This window comes from Ictidomys tridecemlineatus, unplaced genomic scaffold (assembly GCF_052094955.1).
Source record: "Ictidomys tridecemlineatus isolate mIctTri1 unplaced genomic scaffold, mIctTri1.hap1 Scaffold_1376, whole genome shotgun sequence".
Lineage (NCBI taxonomy): Eukaryota > Metazoa > Chordata > Mammalia > Rodentia > Sciuridae > Ictidomys > Ictidomys tridecemlineatus.
This window is the reverse complement of record NW_027521228.1, coordinates 101,525-108,076: the sequence shown is the minus strand read 5'-3', so window position 1 is coordinate 108,076 and position 6,552 is coordinate 101,525. Positions and strand designations below refer to the sequence as shown.

The window sequence follows — 6,552 nt, the reverse complement described above, 5'->3', positions numbered from 1 at the left end:
GGGGAGGGAAGGCGAGGGGCCCGCGGGCAGGACGAGAAGAGCTGGCCCATTCGCCATGAATGTCCGTCCCTCGCCTGGCGCGGCTTTGGTCCGGCCCAGGAGAGCGCAAAGTCACCACATCGATCAGCAGGGTGGGCGGGAGAGACCCGGGGAGCGGGGGGAGACCCGGCGAGGACCGCTTCAAGAGGAGCCTGCTACGGCCTCGCCGGCCCCACACCCCAGGGAGAGCGGCCGACGACACGGAACGGGGAACGCCTGACACGCGGCTCGGAGCCATGGAAGCGAGCGTCGTCGTCACACCGCCCTCGGCGCCCGCAGCGGGGAGCGCACGGGCGGTAAAGGACCACCCGCCACCTCCCCCACCGCCCTCCGGCGCCAGGAGACCGGCCGGCCGGAGGTGGCACCACCGCGAGGGCACTCCAGGCGCACCAAAGAGCCGTCGCACGCAGGCCCGAGGCAGACGGCTCCAGAGGGAACGGGTCCGGGCCACCCCATCAGCCCAGAGCCCCGCACGCACCCGGAGGCCCAAGCTCCCTCCCTCTGGCGGCACAGGCCAGAGGACACCGTGTCAGCACCTACCCGATGGCAGAAAACGGCCAACTCGGGCCAAGACAACCGCGACCGGGGCAATGGGGAACAGTTCACTCACCACTGCCGCCTTCCCCGAAGGGAGTCACGGTCGGCGGACCGCGAAATCGAGCCCATCACCGAGATCCAGAGCCCCTAGGGACAACTGGTCGACCCTCGTTGACGAAGGCACAGACGAGAGGCGGGGACCACCATCCCCAGCGAGCGGGATCGGGGGGCGGGCGGGGAACACGCTAAGGCGACCCACCACCGAAGGACGCCGGGCATAGCCATCAGGACAAGCCCCGGGCGGCGGCCCCCAAAGAGGGAACGCGGCGAGGCCGGGCCAGCACATTCGCGGCCAAAACCCACGAGAGAGAGGGAGAGGAAGCGGGAGAAAAAGAAAAAAAAAAAAAAAAGACAGAAGTCCCGGCGGCCGACCCAGACCGGGCCAAAGCGAAGCCCGTGCCACCGAAGGAGCCGCTCGGACCGACACCCGAGGCGCCCGCGGCCCGGACCGAGCAGGGAGAGAAGACAACCGACACACACACTAAGCCCGCCGGTCCAATATCCCGCCAACGGGCCACATCGGCCCAGCCCAGGGCGACCGAGACAGTTCCGCCGGCGCCGCCCAGCTCCTGGAACTCTGTCTCGGCCACCGCCGCCGAATATCACGCCTTGGCGACTTCCGATGAGAAGACGCTCCCATAAAAGCGGCCACCAGGTGGAGCTCGACAACCGTCAACCAAATCGGGCGAAAGGGACGAGGAACCTCGGTCGGCGTCAGCGGGATCCGCTCCTCCGCAGGGGTCGTAGAACCTCGGAGGGCGTCAGCGGGATCCGCTCCTCCGCAGGGGTCGTAGAAAGTCACCCGGACACGTCCCACCAGCCGGGTCGCCACGCCACAGCGGCGGGCTCGAGACGCAGGCAGATGGGCCCAGCACCCCTAGAGAACCCGGCGGGGGACACGGGCGGTGTGGGACTTCAAAACCGAAACCACCACGGTGAAGCCACTGTTAGGCAGGCAGATTGCTAGGCCGCGGTCGGATCCATCCAGAGAATGGAGGAAGGGACAGAAACACGTAAAAACCCGTCGAAATCGGTTGCTTGGGAATTTGATCTGCCGGTCTTTGGGCTTGGGGTTCCCGCCTGTTTCTGTACCCCCCCCCCAAAAAAAAATGGGAAGATGAACAGCCTCTGAGAATCCTTCCTCCTCTATGTCTGTGGTTCAGTGGCAGAGGGCCGGCCTAGCACATAGGAGGCACTGGGTTTGAGCCTTAGCGCGGCATACAAAAAGGAGGAACAAGTCGAAAGAAGGCGTGCTGCACGTCCACCTACAACTACTCCAAAAAAGAAAAAAAAAAAGAATACCGATCATAATAGGAAAAAGGGATTTTTCCTTGTGGAGTTCCATTTTGTCTGTCTGGCCACGTTATCTTTCTTTTTGTTTGTTCGTTTGTTCTGTTTTGTTTTAAGAGAGAGTGAGAGAGAACTTTGATATTTACTTTTTAGTTTTCGGTGGACGGACACAACATCTTCGTTACGTGGTGCTCAGGGCCGAACCCCGACCGCACGCATGCCAGGCGAGCGCGCTGCCGCTTGAGCCACATCCCCAGCCCCTTTTTTAACTTTTACTTATTTTTCTTTTATAAAGACAGAGGGCAGAGGCGGGGGGGGGGAGAGAGAGAGAGAGAGAGAGAGAGAGAGAGAGAGAGAGAGAGAGAGAGAATATTTTGAATATTTTTTAATGTTTATTTTTCAGTATGCAGTGAACACAACATCTTTGTTTTATTTTATGTGGTGCTGAGGCTCGAACCCAGCGCCCCATGCATGCCAGGGGAGCGTGTTATCATCACTTGAGCCACATCTCCAGCCCATGAATTCTTATTTGTATTTGTGTTTTTATTTATCTTTTTTTTTTTTGGGGGGGGGGGTGCTGTGTCTGTTGCTGCTGCTGTTGTTGTTTTCCCTAAGAAATGAGCATATTCTCGAATGGGAAGTCATTTTCCATTGGGTCACAGAGCCAAATTTTACCTTTAGGCACTTGGTAATCAGAAGCTGTAACAGGGCTCTAAGAGCGGCTGCCTCGGCTAAAAAGCCTGGGCCCTTGCCCCAGAGCGAAACAACAACAACAACAACAACAACAACAACAACAACAACAACGGGGGTGGGGGCGGGACAGAAAGCAAAAAGAAAAAAAAAAAAAAAAAAGAATCGAACAAATAATCCAATGGATCCATGGTCCAAGGACGTGAACAGATACTTCTCAGAATTGGATGAAGACGCTCCTCTCCTATAAAAGCGGACACCAGGGGGAGCTCGAAAACCGTCAACCAAATCAGGCTGAAGGGACGCGGAACCTCGGTCGGTGTCAGCGTGATCCGCTCCGCAGGGGTCGTAGAAAGTCACCCGGACACGTGCCACCAGCCGCCGCCTCCCCCCCCCTCCCCCAGGGTCCCCCGCAGCAGCGGGAGGCGCCGGCAGTCTGCCCAGCACCCCTAGAGAATCCGGCGGGGGACACGGGCGGTGTGAGAGTTCAAAACCGAAACCACCACCGCGGTGAAGCCACCATTAGACAGGCAGACCGATAGGCCACGCTTGGATTTATCCAGACGATGTAGGAATTGACAGAAACATGTAAAAATCAGTTTGAAATCGGTTGCTTGGGAATTTGATCTTCTGGTCTTTGGGCTTTGTGTTTCCTCCTTTTTCTGTACAAAAACATTGGAAGATGACCAGCCTCTGAGAATCCTTTCTTGTCTAGGGGCTGTCTGTATCTTTGGGTCAGTGGCAGAGGGCCGGCCTAGCACAGAGTTTGAGCCTTAGCACGCCATACAAAAAGGAACAAATAGAAAGAAGGTGTGCTGTCCACCGACAACATACTACGAAACAGGAGGGGAAAAAAAAAAAAAAAAAAATACTAATCCTAATAGGAAAAAGGATGCTTCCTTGTGGAGTTCTATTTTGTCTGTTTGGCCATTTTATCTTTTTTTATTTTTTATTTTTTATGTATCCATATCACAGAGCCACATTTTACATTTAGGCACTTGGTAATAAGAAGCTGCAACAGGGCTCTAAGAGAGGCTGCCTTAGCTAAAAAGCATGGTCTGTTGCCCTAGACTGAAACACCACATGCTCTGGGATAAATAAAGCTGGAGAGAGCTTGCCATCTCTACCTTCATTTTGATCTGTGTGCACATATTACGCACTGTTTCATCTAAGACGTAGCAGGGCAACAATATCTGTCAGCCCTAAATGGACCCAACCCCTGCCCTCCCCAGCCACACAGGAGACCACAGTCTGAGCAAGAGCACTTCACGGTGTTGTCATTCTGGTGTTGTGGCTCAGTGGTACAGCACTTACCAAGTACGCATGAGGCACAGGGTTCAATCCCAGCACCACATTAAAATCATCATCATCATCATCATCATCATCATCATCATCATCATCATCATCATCACCTAAATAGACAAAATAAACATATTTATTTATTTATCTATCTATCTATCTATCTATCTATCTATCTATCTATCTGTTTGTTTATTTATTGGAGGAGGCCTGTAAACAGGGATTGAACTCAGGGGCACTCACTGACTACTGAGCCACATCCCCTAGCCCTACCTATCTATCTAGTATGTTACTTAGAGACAGGGTCTCACTGAGTTGCTTAGTGTCTCACTTTTGCTGAGGGTGGCTTTAAACTCTCGATCCTCCTGCCTCAGCTGAGAGAGAGAGAGAGAGAGAGAGAGAGAGAGAGAGAGAAGCATCTGGGATGACAGGCATAGGCCACTGTACTCAGTCACTTATTTATTTTCAGTATGACTTCAAGGTACACACAAGACAATCACTGCCAGGCGTAGGAGGAACGTAGCACCTTGATAAACAGTCAGATCTTTGAGGAAGCATTAAACAATCTTAAGGTAGTGTGCAAATCATTCAATAACCTCAGAATACCTACATGAGGGTTGGGATTGTAGCTCAGCGGTAGAGCGCTTGCCTTTGCATTCGTGAGGCCCTGGGTTCGATCCTCAGCACCACATAAAAATAAATAAATAAATAAAGATAAAGACATTGTGTCCATCTACAGCTTAAAAAAAAAAAATGTTTAGAAAGAAATAAATAAATACCTACATGAAAACCAGAGAGAATTAAAAGAAAAGATGGATACATCAATTATGGCAAAGAGACGAGAACACTCGTCCCTTAGCAGCTGATGACATAGGCCATAAATAAATAATCAGTAACAAAGGACAGCAGAAGCACATCACGAACAACCCACACCTAATGGGCATGCTCAGAACACTGCAAGGCCACCACTGCACAGCAGACCTTCTTCCTTTTTTTTTTTTCTTTAATAAATATTGATTTTTCAGTCGTAGTTGGACACAATACCTTTGTTTTATTTATTTATTTTTATGTGGTACTGAGGATCGAACCCAGGGCCTCACACATGCAAGGCGAGCGCTTTACCACTGAGCCACAACCCCAGCCCCAGCAGACCTTCTTTTAAAGTGAATACGGAATGTTTACCAAAGTTGACCATAGAATGGAACATAAACCCAATCTCGACAAAGTCTAAAACATGAAATCACACCACAACTCTTCTCCGAACACCACAAAAAGTAATCTGGAGGTCAGGCATGCTGGCCACTGCCAGGATTCATTTCAGTCAGACTGATAGGCCACGGTTGGATCCATCCAGACGATGTAGGAATTGACAGAGACATGTAAAAATCAGTTTGCATCTTTCACAAACTCTTGAGAGGGGCAGGTCAGGGGTCGAGGTGAGATTGAAATACCCCCAACAAAGTGTCAACTTTATCAGACCAGTAACCTAGATAAAGCAGGTACTTGTACTATTCCTTCTCTGTGCCATTGTGTTCTTTTTTTTTTTTTTTTTTTTTTTTTTTGGGGGGGGGGGGGGGAGGCGTGGTTCCAGCCACTTTGGGTTCCTACCAGTTTGTCTGCAAGGGAAAATTTGTTTTCTGCCAGGCTGGGGTGCCAGTTATCAGGGCGGGGAAGTAAGATGCTTACACTAAACCGGGCTTGCTTGGGGCAGGTCTCAGTTCTAATTTACATAACAACAGGCAGTGCAAAGTCTCTCCCACTGCCCCTGAAGGAAGGAAAATATGGCCTCTCCAGGCTGTTCACAATTCCCAGCCTGTTTCAAATTCCAGTATGGTTTCCCGTATCTGTTTTAAGGGTCATTTTGTCTCTCTAACTCTGCATTTATGCTGACCGTTTGGTTTAAAACTAAACTAAGAGGTTAATTTGGATATCACTTGTTTCAGAGCATTTGTTCAATGTGTCCACCAGCATTTCATTTCTCTCTCCTGATGTTCCTTAATACCCTGATTGCTTTGGCCTCCTTCTCCTGGATCATGTGTCACTTGCCCCCCAACCCTTTGGTATAAAAAGAAACCTAGGAGGAGATTGATCCTAAAGAAAAGGGGTGCTCCACTAAGTGAGAAACTGAAAAATCAAGTGATTAAAAAGAGTTTGGTGTGGAGAAAGAGACGGAAATGTGTGTGTGTGTGTGTGTGTGTGTAAGTTATAGAGACAGAAGGAGACAGACTCTTGTACTTCAGGGTTTTTGTTTGTCTGTCTGTCTGTCTGTGTGTTTGTTTGTTGTCTAATAATTACAGGGTTTCAATTGGAAGCTCTGCCCTGGGTAATTCTTTCCAATTCTTACAAAGTAGTAACTGTGGTTATGTTCATTTCTGCTAATGATTCATTTTTCCTGCTTTTTAAATTCATTGATCACCCGGAACTTTTTTTCGTTTGGGGCAGGAGGGGTCCAAGTGCTTGAGAGATTTTTTTTTTTTTTCTTTTCTCCCCCCCCCCCCCCTGTGTCATTTGAATGGAGATTTGGACCTCTGACTAAGAGTAGAGTTTTCTAAGAGAAAAGAGAAGAGCTCTAAGGGAAAAGCAGGGGATTAGATAAAAAAAAAAAAAAAAAAAAAAAAAGCCTTTTGAAACCAAACC

The 6,552-nt window shown here is 50.2% G+C and overlaps 1 long non-coding RNA gene across 1 annotated transcript; it reads right to left on the bottom strand.

Annotated features, from left to right (window-relative positions):
* Positions 1-2,298: 2,298 nt before the first annotated feature.
* LOC144372612 (uncharacterized) lies at positions 2,299-4,277 on the bottom strand. Its single transcript, XR_013432572.1, has 2 exons — positions 3,931-4,277; positions 2,299-3,278 (listed from the first exon to the last, which is right to left on the bottom strand). It is a non-coding gene; the product is annotated as an uncharacterized LOC144372612 (long non-coding RNA).
* Positions 4,278-6,552: the final 2,275 nt, after the last annotated feature.